Source organism: Narcine bancroftii, chromosome 6 (assembly GCF_036971445.1).
Source record: "Narcine bancroftii isolate sNarBan1 chromosome 6, sNarBan1.hap1, whole genome shotgun sequence".
In the NCBI taxonomy this organism is placed as follows: domain Eukaryota; kingdom Metazoa; phylum Chordata; class Chondrichthyes; order Torpediniformes; family Narcinidae; genus Narcine; species Narcine bancroftii.
The window spans coordinates 77,412,461-77,429,648 of NC_091474.1; the positions used below are offsets into that span (position 1 = coordinate 77,412,461).

At 41.2% G+C, this 17,188-nt stretch overlaps 1 long non-coding RNA gene across 1 annotated transcript in view; it reads left to right on the forward strand.

The window, feature by feature from the left end:
• Positions 1–2,184: 2,184 nt before the first annotated feature.
• Positions 2,185–17,188, forward strand: part of LOC138737536 (uncharacterized) — a 42,902-nt gene continuing 27,898 nt past the window's right edge. Inside the window, exons 1-2 of the long non-coding RNA XR_011341005.1 lie at positions 2,185–3,226; positions 7,676–7,752. This is a non-coding gene — a long non-coding RNA (uncharacterized lncRNA). The remainder of the gene's footprint in view (positions 3,227–7,675; positions 7,753–17,188) is intronic.

Here is a 17,188-nt window from a genome sequence, read left to right on the forward strand (position 1 = left end):
ACAAAGCTCACCCTCTTTTTTCCCTCCTTATAACCATGTAACCACTTACAGCACAGACAAGCCAGTTTGGCCCTACTAGTCCATGCCGTAACAAATTCCCACCCTCCTAGTCCCACTGACCAGCACCCGGTCCATACCCCTCCAGTCCGTTATGTAATGATAAAGTGTCAGATATATTCAGAATTCTGGAATTTGATCAATATATATGTACCTAATGAAGAGGATCAAAAGTTTATGCAAGATATTTTTTTGAAGATTGTAGATACGCAGGGGAATATATTGATAGGAGGGGATTTTAACCTTACTTCCTTTCTTTTCTTTTCTTTCCCTTCTTTAGTTCTTACTTATACATTATTTTTACATCTTTATATGTAGTTTGCCGTCGTTCTTCGTTCTTGCCTCATCTCTTCACCTCTCCTTCTGTCCTGCAGGCATTCTGCAAATTCTCATGCTTTCTCCGGATCCGAGAACAGTCTGCTTTGCTTCCGCGGGATAAATATTTTAAGCACAGCTGGATATCTTAAAATAAATTTATAGCCTTTTTTCCATAGGATCGATTTTGCTGTGTTAAACTTTTTCCTCTTCTTTAGGAGTTCAAAACTTATGTCTGGGTAAAAAAATATTTTTTGACCCTTGTATTTCAATGGTTTTTTGTCTTCTCTAATTTTATTCCTTGCCCTCTCCCGTATATTTTCTCTCGTCGTGTATCTCAAAAATTTTAATAAAATGGATCTTGGTTTTTGCTGTGTCTGTGGTTTCGGGGCTAGTGTTCTGTGTCCCCTTTCTATTTCCATTCTTTCCTGTATTTCTGGCATTCCCAGGACTTTTGGGATCCATTCTTTTATAAATTCTTTCATATTTGTGCCTTCTTCATCTTCATTTAGGCCCACTATCTTTATGTTGTTTCGCCTACTATAGTTTTCCATTATATCCATCTTCTGAGCTAACAACTCTTGTGTTTCTTTAACTTTTTTATCGCTTTCTTCCAATTTTCTTCTTAAGTCATTCATTTCCATTTCTACAGCCATTTCTTGTTCTTACACATTTTCTAATCTTTTTCCTATTTCTGTCATGACCAGCTCTATTCTACTCACTTTTTCTTCTGTACTGTTCATTTCACTAAATTCTAATGTCAACCATTCTTTTAATGCTCTCATTTGTTCTTGAAATTTTAAAAAATCTATATACTGTCCATCTATTTTACCTTCTATTCCTCTGTGCAGAGCTTGGTCTTCTTCTTCCTCTTCTTCTGTGTCTGTACCTGTGTTTGTGTCTTCTACTTCTCTTCCTTGTATCTGTGTCTCTTCTGACTTTCTTGTTGAGCTGCTTGCCTCACTTTGCTGGGTGTCTTCTTGCATGGCTTCTTGCTGTTGGTCCTCTTCTTCTGGGCTAGTCATCTGTTGGGCCTCCTGTTGCTGTTCTTCTTTCCTATCACTCTCTTTCCTATTGCTTTCCTCTTCTTCCAGCTGAGAGCCCTGATGGCAGGTATCCCTCAGCTGGTTGCACTGTGTTAGTTCACTCCTCAGCTGGGTCCCCCTCGCATCGGTGTTTTCTTTTTCCTTAGTGTGCGCATTGCGCATGCGCATGCTTATGTTTGGCTCAGAGAGCCATTTTTGCAATCCAGCGGTCAGGAGGTTTCGACTCTGCAGGGTTGTCACCAACCTTGGGGAGTGTGCTCTTTTCTCCACAATGGCTCCCTGTTTCTTCATGCAGGTAAGGCCTTCTCCTTTCTCTTCCGGCGTCTTCTTTTTTCCCCCCGTTTTTACTTTTTCCTTCTTGGTGCCATTTTCTTTCTTTTCTCCACAACTTTATCTTTTATTTGTTGTGTTTTGTGCTTCCATTATAGTTTTATTTCTTCTTTTCTAGAGAGGGCTGGCATTCTCCTACCAGCCACTACTCCATCACGTGATTCCTCCGAGTTCTTTAGATAAATTGATCATTATTAACCTTTAATAGGACACCAGCACAAGCATTTCCTTCCTGAGCACTTTTGAGTGCATTTTATGAATTTTGAGCAGCTGATCATAAAAACCACCTTGAAATTTTTCTATCACATGCTGTTTTTGAGATATGGCCCATTTTTGTGGTGTCCTATCATATTTTAAGTCTAATTCAAGCATACAAAACCATGAAGTTCAACATGTCATTGAAAATTCATTTTCTGCATTCACACTTGGACTTCTTCCCTTCATATCTTGATGTAGTCAGTGAAATGTTTCACAGGACATTGCAACCAAGGAAAAGAATGAGGGAAGATTTGACAGATGTATTTAAAATTATGATGGGGACAGACAGAGTAAATGTTGGTAGGCTTTTTCCACTGAGGGTAGGTGATATCCAAACCAGAGGACATGGGTTGAGTAAAAGGGGAAAAGTTTCGGGGGAGCATGAGAGGGAACTTCTTTACACAGAGAGTGGTGGGAGTGCAGAATGAGCTGAGGTGGTGAAATCAGGCTCAATTTTAACATTAAAGAAAAATTTGAACAGGTACATGTATAGCATCATTCTTGTTCATATGCATGAATGGATTCATCCCCAAGCAAATAATTCATCACATGCAATTAATGAACAAATAAAGGAGAAATATTTGCTCAATATTTCTCGATAGAGGTGGATAGAAAGCTAGTCAGAGATATTGATTACTGGGGTCTGGCTGCAATTGCATTCAAACACTGAACGAGAATCACCACTGCATCAGGCTGAATGACACAGTGAATGCAATACTGAGGACGGCAGTAAATCAGTAAAATGAATAATACAGGAATGAGAGAAGGCAGGAACTATTAGGGAATAAGGGAGAACAGCAAATGACGGGGCTCTTTCAGATTGCTTCTTCATCTTGCTGGCAGTTCCTAGTTAATTGAGCAGCCAGTTTGCTGTTGGGATATTACTTGAACTCTTGACATGTCCATGATGAGCGACATTTGGTTGCAGGTGAAATGTAATGGGATCTGCTAATGACATGTGACAGACTGCAAGCAGAGGGCAAGCAAAGCGGTATCAGAAATAAGGCAACTGGCAGCTTTATCAGTAAGGTTGCCTTTCATTTATTGAACCTCTGATAAGCGTTATATTTTGTGCAAGATCTAAAATACTTTGATAATGTATTTCACTCTGACATTCTTTCCTTGATATGTAATTCCAGTACCCACAAGACTAATGCTGGGATTCAAGGCAGTATTGGAAGTTGCAATCAGGGCTGAGGCATTAACTGGACAGTGAGAAGGTCAGTAATCAGACCTAGTGACAAATGACCTGTAACACTGTACAACAATTTTTTTCAAAAGGTTTACTTTCTGAGAAAAATATTGGGGATTATGATAGACAATTTCAAGCTGAACACAAAAGATAATTTCAGATTTGCTGTATCGCGTAGGAAGTTGGAGAAACATTAAATTAACTTCTATTGAATTTTGTGTGTTTAATTGCATAACGATTCTGACACATTGCGTTAGTTCAATTTACCTAAAAAATGTTTCACTGCTGATTTTCATTTGTACTCAGCATCTGATGCCTCTCGTGTCAAGTGTCCAACAATAGTTGGCCAGCATTGACAGATTCCAGTTCCCCTGATACACCATGGTCACCATCCCATGAGTCTTCTCCTCTGCTTCTCCCTCTCAAATGGTGGGTGGGGGGGGGGGTGTAGCCTCCCCATTTTCTGATGCCCTGTGCCAGTCCTCCGCTTCCTCGAGGCTACTGCTGAACATAGGCATCACCATCTTCGACTCAGACCCTATGGCAGGATTTTGAAATAAATCACCATTGGCTCCTTTAAAAGACCATTTAAAGCCTATACGGAGCCATCGATAGTCAGACTGGGTAGTAGGACTCTGCGGAGGAGCACTGTGTCTCCGCTCCCCGATCTCTATAGATCCGCTCCAGCAGCAATGCTGACGATGTAGTAAATAGATTAGCCGATTGTAATAGGAAATTGGTGGTCTTTATTTACCAGCATTTGGACTAGGGTTAATGTGGTAATACCCATTAATCTGGTCCAATAATTGTGGCACAATGACTCAATAACAGATGAGATGGTAGAATGGCCAAAAGCACCTGCAATAGCAAATCATTTTGCTGATTTTTAGCACAGAGCTTCAGAGGGAGGGGGGGTTATCCTTTTAGGAAAAGCAAAATAAATCAACTCAAACTGTTATTACAGCTGGTCTACCTGAAGTGCCCACTGTGACACACTTCCATCTGTAACCTGGATCAATATTTCGCCTGTACTGTTCAACTGCTGACATACAACGATTTTTACATGTTAATATATTTCTACTGCAGTTGCAATTTTTTGGAGCTCATATCTCAAAAATGAACCTCCCTTGGATCCCATCAATATTTTTTTTTTAAATGAAGGAAAGAATGCCCCCTTTGCGTTTCTGAATGGATTTTTAAAAATTATCATAACATCAATATTTTCTAATGTGGAGACATGAATTACTTAAAGTTTTAATAAATTCATTCAGTGTAAATGAGATACCCTGAGGCTTGGCAAGAAATAGAACCTTTATTACAAATTCTCACTAGTATTCCAAAGGTTTACAGTATTAATTCAGGTCCAGTCTGGTAAATTATCCAGAAATTCCAGCGAATAGCATGTCACTGATGGGCGTAGAGCCACATCAATTCAGAGTTTTATTTCTTTATCTGCATTTAGTCAGAATCAAAATTTATTGTCATGAACGTCATAAAATTTGTTGTTTTGCGGCAGCGTCACAGTACAAACATTTATATAAACCACCTTACAAAAAAAAATAAAAGCAGTGCAAGAAAAAGTCAGTGATGCAGTGTTTGTGGTTTATTGATTATTCAGGAATCTGATGGCAATGGGAAAGAAGCTGCCCTTGTTCTGCTGAGTGCTCGTCTTTCAACTCCTGTACTTTTTTCTCATTGGTAGCAGAGTGAAGAGGGTGTGGCCTGGGCGGGGGTTTCTTGAGGATAGAAGCTGATTTCCCAGGATACCGTCTCTTGGAGGGTCTTCCATCAGGGCAAGAATGAGGGGGAAGAGATGGAGAAAGCAAGGATCATCTGTGGTAGGCTGCAGACCAAAGCTGTCAAGATAAGAGTTTGTTTAAAAGCCAGTTGTGAGAAAGAAGGGAATACATTGAAGTATAAAGGACTTTGAGCTTTAGTAACCCTTGTCTCTTCCTCATGAAGGCAGCTCCCCGCTGCAGACCGTTTATTCATCACACTGGTCTGACAGGTATCCCGGGCGTGAATCACAAGTTCAGAATCTTTCAGCTTCTCACCCATGGTGTGTTGATTATTTTCATAGGTTGATCAAGAGATTCATCTTTAATTTTGACTCTGTCATTCGAACACTGTAAAATGGGAAAAAGAGAAGTTTTACTGAATAGTTTAAACATTTTTACAGACAGCAAGAGGCCAGTCAATGACTGGTTCCATCATTTTCTTAAAACAAATAAAACTCCTCTCGATGCCACCATTGTCTGAATTCTGAGATTTCCTGCTTCTGGCTCATTCTTTTTATTTCTTGAAGAAGGGCTCAGGCCTGAAACATCTTTGATTTTTATGGACACTGAAAAGACGAGCCGAGTTCCTCCAGTATTTAGGCGTTCTCTACTACAATCACATGAAAGACCCCAACAATGAAGACGCTGTTTACATCCGGTACCGCACGGATGGCAGTCTCTTCAATCTGAGGCGCCTGCAAGCTCACACCAAGACACAAGAGAAACTTGTCCGTGAACTACTCTTTGCAGACGATGCCGCTTTAGTTGCCCATTCAGAGCCAGCTCTTCAGCGCTTGACGTCCTGCTTTGCGGAAACTGCCAAAATGTTTGGCCTGGAAGTCAGCCTGAAGAAAACGGAGGTCCTCCATCAGCCAGCTCCCCACCATGACTACCAGCCCCCCCCACATCTCCATCGGGCACACAAAACTCAAATCGGTCAACCAGTTTACCTATCTCGGCTGCACCATTTCATCAGATGCAAGGATCGACAATGAGATAGACAACAGACTCGCCAAGGCAAATAGCGCCTTTGGAAGACTACACAAAAGAGTCTGGAAAAACAACCAACTGAAAAACCTCACAAAGATAAGCGTATACAGAGCCGTTGTCATACCCACACTCCTGTTTGGCTCCGAATCATGTGTCCTCTACCGGCATCACCTACGGCTCCTAGAACGCTTCCACCAGCGTTGTCTCCGCTCCATCCTCAACATCCATTGGAGCGCTTTCATCCCTAACGTCGAAGTACTCGAGATGGCAGAGGTCGACAGCATTGAGTCCACGCTGCTGAAGATCCAGCTGCACTGGATGGGTAACGTCTCCAGAATGGAGGACCATCACCTTCCCAAGATCGTGTTATATGGCGAGCTCTCCACTGGCCACCGTGACAGAGGTGCACCAAAGAAAAGGTACAAGGACTGCCTAAAGAAATCTCTTGGTGCCTGCCACATTGACCACCGCCAGTGGGCTGATATCGCCTCAAACCGTGCATCTTGGTGCCTCACAGTTTGGCGGGCAGCATCTTCCTTTGAAGAAGACCGCAGAGCCCACCTCACTGACAAAAGGCAAAGGAGGAAAAACCCAACACCCAACCCCAACCCACCAATTTTCCCCTGCAGCCGCTGCAACCGTGTCTGCCTGTCCCGCATCGGACTTGTCAGCCACAAACGAGCCTGCAGCTGATGTGGACTTTTACCCCCTCCATAAATCTTCGTCCGCGAAGCCAAGCCAAAGAGACTACAATCACAATATCTGCAGACTTTTGTGTTTCACTCTTTTCCTCTCCATGCCTCTCAGCCTCTCTCACTTCCTTCTGTCCCATAATTTCTTGGTGTCTCCCTCCTTTTCCTCCTTTTTTTAGACTTGGTGTCTTTCTTTCAAAGTTCAGATTTATTGTCAGAGAACATACATGACTTCACGTTCATCACTGAGATTCTTTTTCCTGTGGGTGAAGCAGAATCACCACTTATTGGTAGTATAAAAAACTGTTCTCATCATACACATGTAAACAAATAAAGAAATGTCAACAAACTGTTCAATACTGAGAGGGAAAAAAAAGTCTAAATCTAAGAGTCTTTAAATGAGTCCCTGATTGAGTTTGATGTTGAGGAGTCTGATGGCGGAGGGGGAGCAGCTGTTCCTGAACCTGGTGGTGTGAATTTTGTGGCATCTATACCTCTTTCCTGATGGCAGCAAAGCCAACAGTGTGTGTGCTGGGTGGTGTGGATCTTTGATGATTGCTGCTGCTCCCCGATGGCAGCGTTCCCTGTAGATGTTCTCGATGATGGGGAGGGATTTGCCTGTGATGTCTGGCTTGGTATGGGAGCACCAATACTGCTGAGCAGAAACCCTGCTAGAGGTAGTACATCACAGCAAAACCCTCCCCACCATCAAGAACACCAATATGAAACGTTGCCATCAGAGAGCAGCAGTAATCATCAAGGGTCCACATCACCTAGGACATGCTCTGTTCTCACTGCTGCCATCAAGAAAGAGGTATCAGTGCCCCAAGACTCACACCACCAGGTTCAGGAACAGCTGCTACCCCTCCACCATCAGACTCCTCAACAACAAATTCAGTCAGGAACTCTTTCAAGGACTCTTAACCATAACACATTAATCATTACTGAATATTTATTTTCTGTATTTGCATAGTCAATTTCTTTCTTTCATTTACATTTGTTTCTTCTTATCTACAGTTTAGTTACCGGTCATTAGAAATTTTGCCTGGCCCGCAGGAAAAAGAATCTCAGACTTTTATGCGATATCATGTGCAGTAAGTACTGTGACAATAAATTTGAACTTGAGCTTGGTCGGGGCTTTGTGCGTTGAATATATTAGCTTGATTACACTTTTAAAGTATTGTCTTGACAGCACTATAGGTATAAAGCAAACCATGCACAGTTTTGGACTTTATTTCTTATTAATAAAGTTTTTTTGATGGAAAAACTGTCACCTTCTCCTTGGCGTGAATGCTTCGCTTGGTGAATGTGGAAAACTAAATCCCTTCTATTAAGAGATGCCAAATGTCAAAATGAACCCTCAAGAAATTAATTGCACTGTTGGAATCTGATTATGTTATCTGCAACCCCTCAATAAAATTAATTTGAAAGGTTTGTGCTCCAGCCAAAACCACTGTTTCATGTGAAATTTGGGGCATGGTGATACATTATATCATCCCAGCAGCTTTTATAAAAATAATAAGCACAATAACAGTGAGGAGCATTGGGCTAACTTTCACATCTTACATTGCAAGGTAATTATGTTGTAAAATGTCCAATTCCATAAATCATTGCGTTCATGTTTGCTTCAGGGCGTTTAAAGATGAATAGTATTAATAATATGCCAAATATGAGAAGCTCTTACTTCATCTTTGTCAAAACATAAGAATCCAACAACAAAATTTTCCTTTTCAATTATAATTGTCTCAACCCACCCCCTACATCAGACCGGGTCATTGCTTGAAAACAAAAATTATAAAGCAGGTAGGAATGCTGAAGTTGAGCAGAAGCTGCCCAAATACACTCTGAATCCCTTGGTTGACTTTTATTAGCCGCAATTTGCTGTAATATAACAATAAAATACTCTTGGCAATTCCTCTCAAGTGTGGTGTCTGACAGGTGATCATCGGAGATCACTACCAGAAATACCTTGATCGTCCACAGGTCACACTGTTGTTGTCAGCACTCATTGATGGGAACTAGGAATTCTTGTCTACTTATTCCCAAAACATTATTTTAACAGGTTTTTAAGTTTTTAAAAAGTGTATTAATGGATAAATCCTGCTGGAGAAATATCTGCACACAATTCGTCCGTGCATCATTCAACCTTCCTGACTGTTGGCTTGTTCTTGGATCATTTTTTTTATTTAGACATACACCACAGTAACAGACCATTTCAGCCCATAAATCTGTGCCACCCAATTAGCCTACACCCCTGGTATATTTCGAACGGTGGGAGGAAACTGGAGTAGCCACAGGGAAAACGTACAAACTCCTTACAGACAGATCAGGATTTGAACCCTGGTCCCAATCACTGGCACTGTAAAGGAGTTGCACAAACCACTATGCCAACTGCAGCATTCATAGGGTGCTCTGCTTGATACAATATGCCAGTCCATGGTTTCGCTCAATCCACGGGAGTAAGACTGACTGAGTCTTGTGGAAAGTTTTCTGTGCTTCAAGGTGCGGAGATTGTTATTTAGCAAGCACAGAAATGCTGGAGAAACTCAGCAGGTCTTGTGGTCCATTGGAGGTAAAGATATATAACCATCATTTGGGGCCTCAGCCCTTCTTCAAGTTAGGGTCCAGGGCCACTGACCATGTGTTGCGTGGGGATGAGAAGGTTGTAGTGCTGGATGGCGGTTCCTCATTCCTAGACAGGAGCATCTCAGCAGCATGGCCCAAGCAGCAGCGTGCCCCTCGGACCCAGACCATCCGAGCCACCGCCTCTGTGCTTATCCAGCCATGCCGACTGTGCGTGTTCCCATGGAGCCAGTGGCAGTGGCCGTGCCAGTGGGCAGTCACCCTCTGGTTACACCCATTCCCATAACCTGTGCTCCACCGGACATTTGTTCATTTCAAATTCTATCTGTTGCTTGACTGTTTACATATAGCAGTGATATCGAACCTTCCAAGGTGTTGCTCTGCCTCCATTTCCACCTGTTGTTCATCCATTCTTCTATATCTGGTTTCCAACCCTTTGAGATGTTTGTGTGCCTCTATTTCTATCTGTTGGTCATCTATTTCCCTGTACAGCTGGTACAACGCTCTAACGGCTCAGGCTCAAAATGTCAGTTATATATTTACCTCCCATGGATGCAGCAAGACCCTGCTGAGCCCCTCCATACGTTTTCTGTTTTGATTTCGATCACAGCATCTGCACACTTTTACGTTTCACTCCTTGGTTTACTTAGCACATTCGGTGATGATGAAAAGTGTGGAATCAAAATTGTGTCCTTTCTCCGCCACTGATGTCAATAATTACCCTGCACTTGATTTTGTGACATGACAAGTGCGCCAATGCCATCTCCTTACAATCATCTATTTTGCTGAAAATCATTACCAAAAATAAATCATGATTGCAAATTCATCTGTTTAAAAAGGTCATGGCATTGAGAGACTAGCTTCTGCCTCTACAGGGCTGGTTCCCTGTCTATTTCAGTGAAACACCTCTTGAGAGATCTGATGACATTTTATTTTTAATATTTTAATATTTAGATACACAGCATGGTAACAGGCCATTTCGGCCCACGAGTCCGTGCCACCCAATTAACCTACACCCCTGGTATGTTTCCAATGATGGGAGGAATCCAGAGGAAAACCCATGCAGACACAGGGAGAAATTACAAACTCATTACAGGCAGCACAGGATTCGAACCCCGGTCCTGGTCGCTGGTGTTGAAACAGTGTTACACTCACCACTACACCAACCGAGCTGGGTATTTTAATAATTTCTGGGTATTTTAACCATTTCTATAGAACATAGTTGTAGCCCAATTTAACAAATAAATACTTTTCCAGAGAGAAATAACCTTTTTTGTGAAGACTTCAAGATTAGAAAAGACTATCTGTGCTCTTGCTGTCACTATTTATGCACAAGGAGAATATTTATTATCTATTTTTTGTGTTATTGACTTTGTAGTTAAAGTATTTAGTATGTAGTCGTTTTGTGGCTGTATTTGTTCAGCTGTGTCTGTATACTGTAAAGTGCATAGGACAATAAACTTATCATCAATATGATGCCCATTAGCACTTACCCCCAGAAAATCTCTGCAGAAGCCAATTATGCTACTGGGATATGGGAGGAAGGTGGAGCATCTGGGGAAAATGCTCAGAAAGAACATGCAAATACCATACAGTCCACTCAAAGTCAGGGTCAAATCTGGGTCGCTGAAGCTGTGAGGGGCCCACATTCTATACCATACTCCCTGTTGCTGCCTAATCCACTCAACAGTTCCAGCATTTTCTATTTTTATTAAAGGCCAAATTAATGGTACTTTTCGAATTGTAACTGGTTCTTGGATTTCCTCACCTCCAGACCACAATCGATGTGGATGGGGACATCCATACCCCTGAGCAGAAAGCCCTGCAAAAAGTAGGGGACACAGCCCAAGACATCACAGGCAACGCACTCTCCACATCGAGAATGACAACGGGAACTCTGATGTCGGAGAGCAGCAGCAATCACACCACCCAGCACGCGCTCTGTTCTCGCTGCTGCCATCAGGAAAAAGGTGTAGGTTCCACAAGACTCGCATCACCGGGTTCAGGAACAGCTGCTACCCCTCCACCATCAGACTCCTCAGCAATAAACTCAATCAGGGACTCATTCAGGACTCACTTTTCAGTTAATTGATTTTCTTTCCTCTCTGTATTGCCATCAGTTTGTTTACATTTTTCTTTCTTTACTGCATTTTTTGCACTACCGATAAGTGGTAATTCTGCTTCTCCCACAGGGAGAACTTTGAAATTAAAATGTGCATTTAAAAAAGAGAATACCCCTGCAATGTCACAGCTATTGTAATGTGAGCGCCCCCCCCCCCCCCCAGTGTTTTACAGTGTTGTGTGCTATTTGTTAGATTCCATCCTGGGAAAGGCTAGAGACGTCGGTTACTCTGCAGTATGGAACTCTGAGCCCAAAATTGGAATTTATTGAAAGTTCATTATTTAACAATAGTATTTGAACTATGATCATTTTTTAAAAATGTTGGATTGACTTACGCCTGAGAGATTTTTAACTTTGGGACTCAATCAAATATTGATTAGTCCATTGCCAATTCTAATTGAGGTGGTTTTGACTTGTAGCAATCAGGAGTTGACAGCAGAAATTATACGTCTTCATCAGAGACGAGCCAGCTCTCAATTGTAGGGGCACAATTCATTCCAACGTTCCAAATACAATGATGAAATGATGATCCTTCACTGCAGGCTAGAGAACAAATTTTACTTTGTCAATTATTTACTGCAATTTGGAAATATACAACATCAAGTCAAAGCAGCAAGGCTGTAGCGATTGTATTGCCAGTTTCAACATCAAAATGTTCAGAGTGAAAGTTTCCTCTATCCTGTGTCACCTTTTACAATATAAAGAGTGGAGGTAATTATTTGGAGTTTAATTCTTGGATGAATCTTTCAATTTTTCTTTTCTTCTGGGGAGGCACGGTTGGCATAGCACAATGCCTGCGATCGGGACCGGGGTTCAAATCCTGCGCTGTCTGTAAGGAGTTTGTACGTTCTCCCCCTGTCTGCATGGGTTTTTCCCAGAGGCTCTAGTTTCCTTTCATCCTTCAAAATGTACTGGAGGTGTAGGTTAATTGGGTGGTACAGGCTTGTGTGCTGAAATAGCCTGTTACTAGGCTGTATGTCTAAATTTTAGAAACATATTTAAATTTCCAGATGTTTTCTCCTATCTCAGGATTTTATCGCCTCTTCTTGGCTTCCCTGAGTTCCTGTTGGAAAGGTGAGCCTTGTCAATGGTTCAATTCATTATTAGCTGAAATACCCAGGTATTAAAAAAAAACCATGCAAGTCTTCAGACACTGTGATTGAAATGGAAACAAATGCTGGAGAAACTCAGCAGGCCAAACTATGTCCTTTATATTAGCAAAGATAAAGATCAGGCTTGAGCCCCTCATCAAGTTATGGGCACCTGCCTACATTTTGCTCATACCTTGATGAAGGGCTCAAGCCTGAAATATTGGTATCTTTACTTTTGCTATATAAAGTACATTGTTACATCTGCTGAGTTTTTGCAGCTTTGTGTTTCCACTTTATGCAGGGATAATGCATGTAACCCCAGCCAGAAAGGAGATGGGTGATTCCTTTCTCTTTGATTCTGCACAGCTTTGTGGGTGTATTTAACACATATAATCTGGAAGTTCATGTCTGATCAATATTAGTAAACACACCATAAAATCATGTTCTTCATCAAAGTCGATGAAGGGGCTCAAGCCTGAATCGTTGATTATGCATCTTTATCTTATAAAGTTCACTCTTTGGCCTGCTGAGGTTCTCCAGCATTGAGTTTTTTTTACTTCAACCATGGTGTGCACAGATGATCACAGTGATTTATCCAGATGATCATATTCACACAGTATACGCCAACGCTGAAATTAATTTCCACTGAAGTTGATGGAATGGGTTTCAAAGGCAAAGTTCACGCATTTGCCCAGCCGTACAGTATATTTAGTGAGAATGAGTTTATTGTCATAAACATTGGACAATGTATGTATGCACCAAAACTTGATGCAGCTGAACAGGGTCATAGAAACCACTAAAAGATCCACTAGGTTCAAGGTTCCTTTTATTGTCAAGTAATAATGCATAACAAATTTAACTTGTATGATATATTTTAAATTTTGTTTGCCATTAGGCAAATAAAGAGTCACCATGATAATTGCCCAGCATCTCTAAAAATAAGAAAACGAGAAGCAAAAGAGAGTCCTTTCAGAGTCGCTGAGTGTCCATGATGGATTCACCTCCAGTGTTCCCATTGCCAATGCAGCCACACAGACTACTGTTTGATTCAATAGTATACTTAATTGAATTTAAATTAGACAATAAATACAAAAAAAATATACACAGTTATCCTATATGCAGGAAATTGAAGCTACTACCGCTTTCCATTGTCAATGGAGATAAGTGAATAGTTCCTCGTGATACAGTGGTGTCAACAGCCTCTTTGGAATAAACGGTTATTTCTGAAATATTAAAATCGCCTGTTTTATTCCATGGGTGGCTTCCTTCCTAGTGAATTAAATCTTTCACAGCTAGAAAGGCTGCTTTTCCATGGCATATGGCATGGTGATCATCAACGTTAATTCCCTGTACCAGAATCTACCATCCTTGTTAAATCCAACAATGATTTAGCTTGTCAAGTTTATCATCCGATTGCACAAAGACAACCCATGAAACAGCGTTCTCCGGTCCTCGGTGTAAAACACGCAGACATAGAGACAAACAATACGTATGCAGTGCAAGTGCTCATAGATACAAATAAATAAATAGATATTGCTTCATGAATATGAGAGTCTCGGGTGGTCAGTGTGAGCAGTTCCTTTGGTCGTTCAGCATTCTCAATGTCCGTGGGAAGAAGCTGTTCCTCAGCCTGGTGGTGCTGGCTCTGATCCTCCTGGATCTCTTCCCTGTCATTGATTGGTCTTTGAAAGTATCCACCTGATTTTGACCAAATTGACTTGAGGTGTAAGGGTGCATAGAAGGTAATAAATAAAATATCTTTCCCAATCCATACCAATAAAATATTGTTTGAACATAAGAGGCACATTGATTATGCTGACTTCATCTACAGCTATCAGAAACTCTCCCTTTTCTATAGGTTAACACGTCTGTTTTTTTATAAATTGTAAAATAATATTTATTGAACAAAAATTGCTTTGATCATTTGTTAAAATTTTTTACCTGAGGCTTCAATTAACTATTTGGGTGGATATAGATTTTTCAAAAATAATGTTTGAGCAACTGACATTAATATTTTATACCTAATGGAAGAATTCCATATTTGGATTTATAACGATAATTACAATTGCATTCCAATTGTGTATTTGTTCAATTAAACAAGTGCAAAATGGATAATTTAATATTTTTAAGCATATAATGAGATGTCTGTCCAAAATATTTTCCTGATACAAGCACATAGGTTCCAAAATACAAACTTTCTCATTCCAATAGCAAGTTGCATCTTCACTGCGAATTGAAATGAGGACAAAATAGCTGAAGGAGAACCTCTGAGCTAACACAGAATACGAGTGGACATTTGGTATTTTGTAATCGAGGGAAGGAGAAGGAGGGTGAAAAAAGCAAATCTGAAGGCTTTATATCTTAATGCAAGAACCATTCGGAACAAGGTAGATGAATTAGCTGTGGAAATTGAGATAAACAAATATGATTTGATTGGGATTACAGAAACGTGGCTGCAGGGTGGGCAAGCCTGGGAACTTAACATCCTGCGGGGTATACGATATTTAGGAGGGATCGGCAAGAAAGAAAAGGGGGTGGGGTAGTATTGATGGTGAGAGAAGGGACTGACACGATTGACAGAAAGGATATCAACTCGGAAGATGCGGAATCTATATGGGTAGAACTGAGGATTAGCAAGGGGCGGAAAACGTTAGTGGGGGTGGTATATAGGCCTCCAAATAGTAGTGTAGAGGTGAGGGAAGGCATTAAAAGAGAAATTAGAAAAGCATGCAATAAGAGAACAGCTGTCATCATGGGAGACTTTAATTTGCATATAGATTGGACTAGCCAAATTAGTAAAAATACTGAGGAGGAGGAGGAATTCCTTGAATGTTTACGGGACGGTTATCTAGACCAATATGTCGAGGAACCAACTTGGGAGCAGGGCATTTTAGATTGGGTATTATGCAATGATAAGGGGCTAATCAAAAATCTTCTTGTACGAGGCCCTTTGGGTAGGAGCGATCACAATATGATCGAATTCTCACTCGACATGGAGAGTGATGAAATTAAAACCGAGACTAAGGTCCTGAATTTAAATAAAGGGAATTATGATGGTATGAGACGGGAGTTGAGTAAGATTGATTGGGTAGTGTTTATGGGGGTGTTGACTGTGGATAGACAATGGAAAGCATTCACAGATCTAATGGAGAAATTGCAAAAATCGTTTATACCTGTTTGGCATAAAAATAAACCAAAAAAGGTGACCTAACCGTGGATAACAAGGGAAATTAGAGACAGCATTAGGTCCAAAGAGCGAGCATATCAATTGGCCAAAAAAAGTACCACAACCGAAGAGTGGGAGCAGTTCAAGATGCACCAAAGGAGGATAAAGGGATTAATCAAGAGAGCAAAAATAAATTACGAAAGTAAGCTTGCGGCAAATATAAAAACCGACTGCAAAAGCTTTTATAAATATGTCAAGAGGAAAAGATTGGTGAAATCCAGAGTAGGTCCTTTGCAGTCGGAATCAGGGGAATATATAATGGGGAATAAGGAAATGGCAGACCAATTACATTCTTACTTTAGTTCCATTTTTACAAGAGAGGATACAAATAACCTCCCAAGGATGTTGGGAAACATAGAGACTAATGCAAGGGAGGAACTGAAAGAAATCAGTATCTCTAAGGACATGGTCTTGGTGAAATTGATGGAATTGAAGGCAGATAAATCCCAAGGGCCTGATAATCTACATCCTAGGGTACTTGAGGAAGTGGCCATTCAGATAGCAGATGCTTTAAGAATTATTTTCCAGAACTCGATAGACTCAGGATCAGTACCCATGGATTGGAGGGTAGCTAATGTTACCCCACTATTTAAAAAGGGGGGTAGAGAAAAAGCGGAGAATTATAGGCCAGTGAGCCTTACATCAGTAGTGGGCAAATTGATGGAATCCATTATTAAGGATGTAATAGCGGAGCATAGGACTAGCAGAGAAGGGATCGGACGGAGTCAACATGGATTTACAAAAGGTAAATCGTGCTTGACAAATCTATTGGAATTCTTTGAGATGGTGTCAGGTAAAATAGATGGGGGAGAGCCAGTGGATGTGGTGTACCTGGACTTCCAAAAGGCCTTCGATAAGGTCCCGCATAAACGACTGGCTTCCAAAATCAAGGCTCGTGGGATTGGGGGAAAAGTATTGATGTGGATTGAGAACTGGCTGGCAAGTAGAAGACAGAGAGTTGGGATAAATGGCTCATTTTCTGAGTGGCAGGCGGTGACCAGTGGGGTGCCACAGGGATCTGTACTGGGACCCCAGCTGTTCACAATTTACATTAATGATCTGGATGAGGGGATTGGATGTAATATCTACAAATTTGCAGATGACACTAAGCTAGGAGGGGTTGTGTGCACGGAAGAGGGGGTCAGGAAGCTCCAGTGTGATTTGGATAAATTGAGGGTCTGGGCAGATACATGGCAAATGCATTACAATGTGGATAAATGTGAGGTTATCCACTTTGGTAATACAAACCGGAGGGCAGATTACTATTTGAATGGCAATAGATTAAGAGATAGGGAAGTGCAGAGAGACCTAGGGGTACTTGTACACCAGTCTCTGAAGGCGAGCATGCAGGTACAGCAGGCGGTTAAAAAGGCAAATGGTATGTTGGTCTTCATATCAAGAGGGTTTGAGTATAGGAACAAGGATACCTTACTGCAGCTGTACAGCGCCTTGGTGAGACCACACCTGGAGTATTGTGTGCAGTTTTGGTCACCTTATCTAAGGAAGGA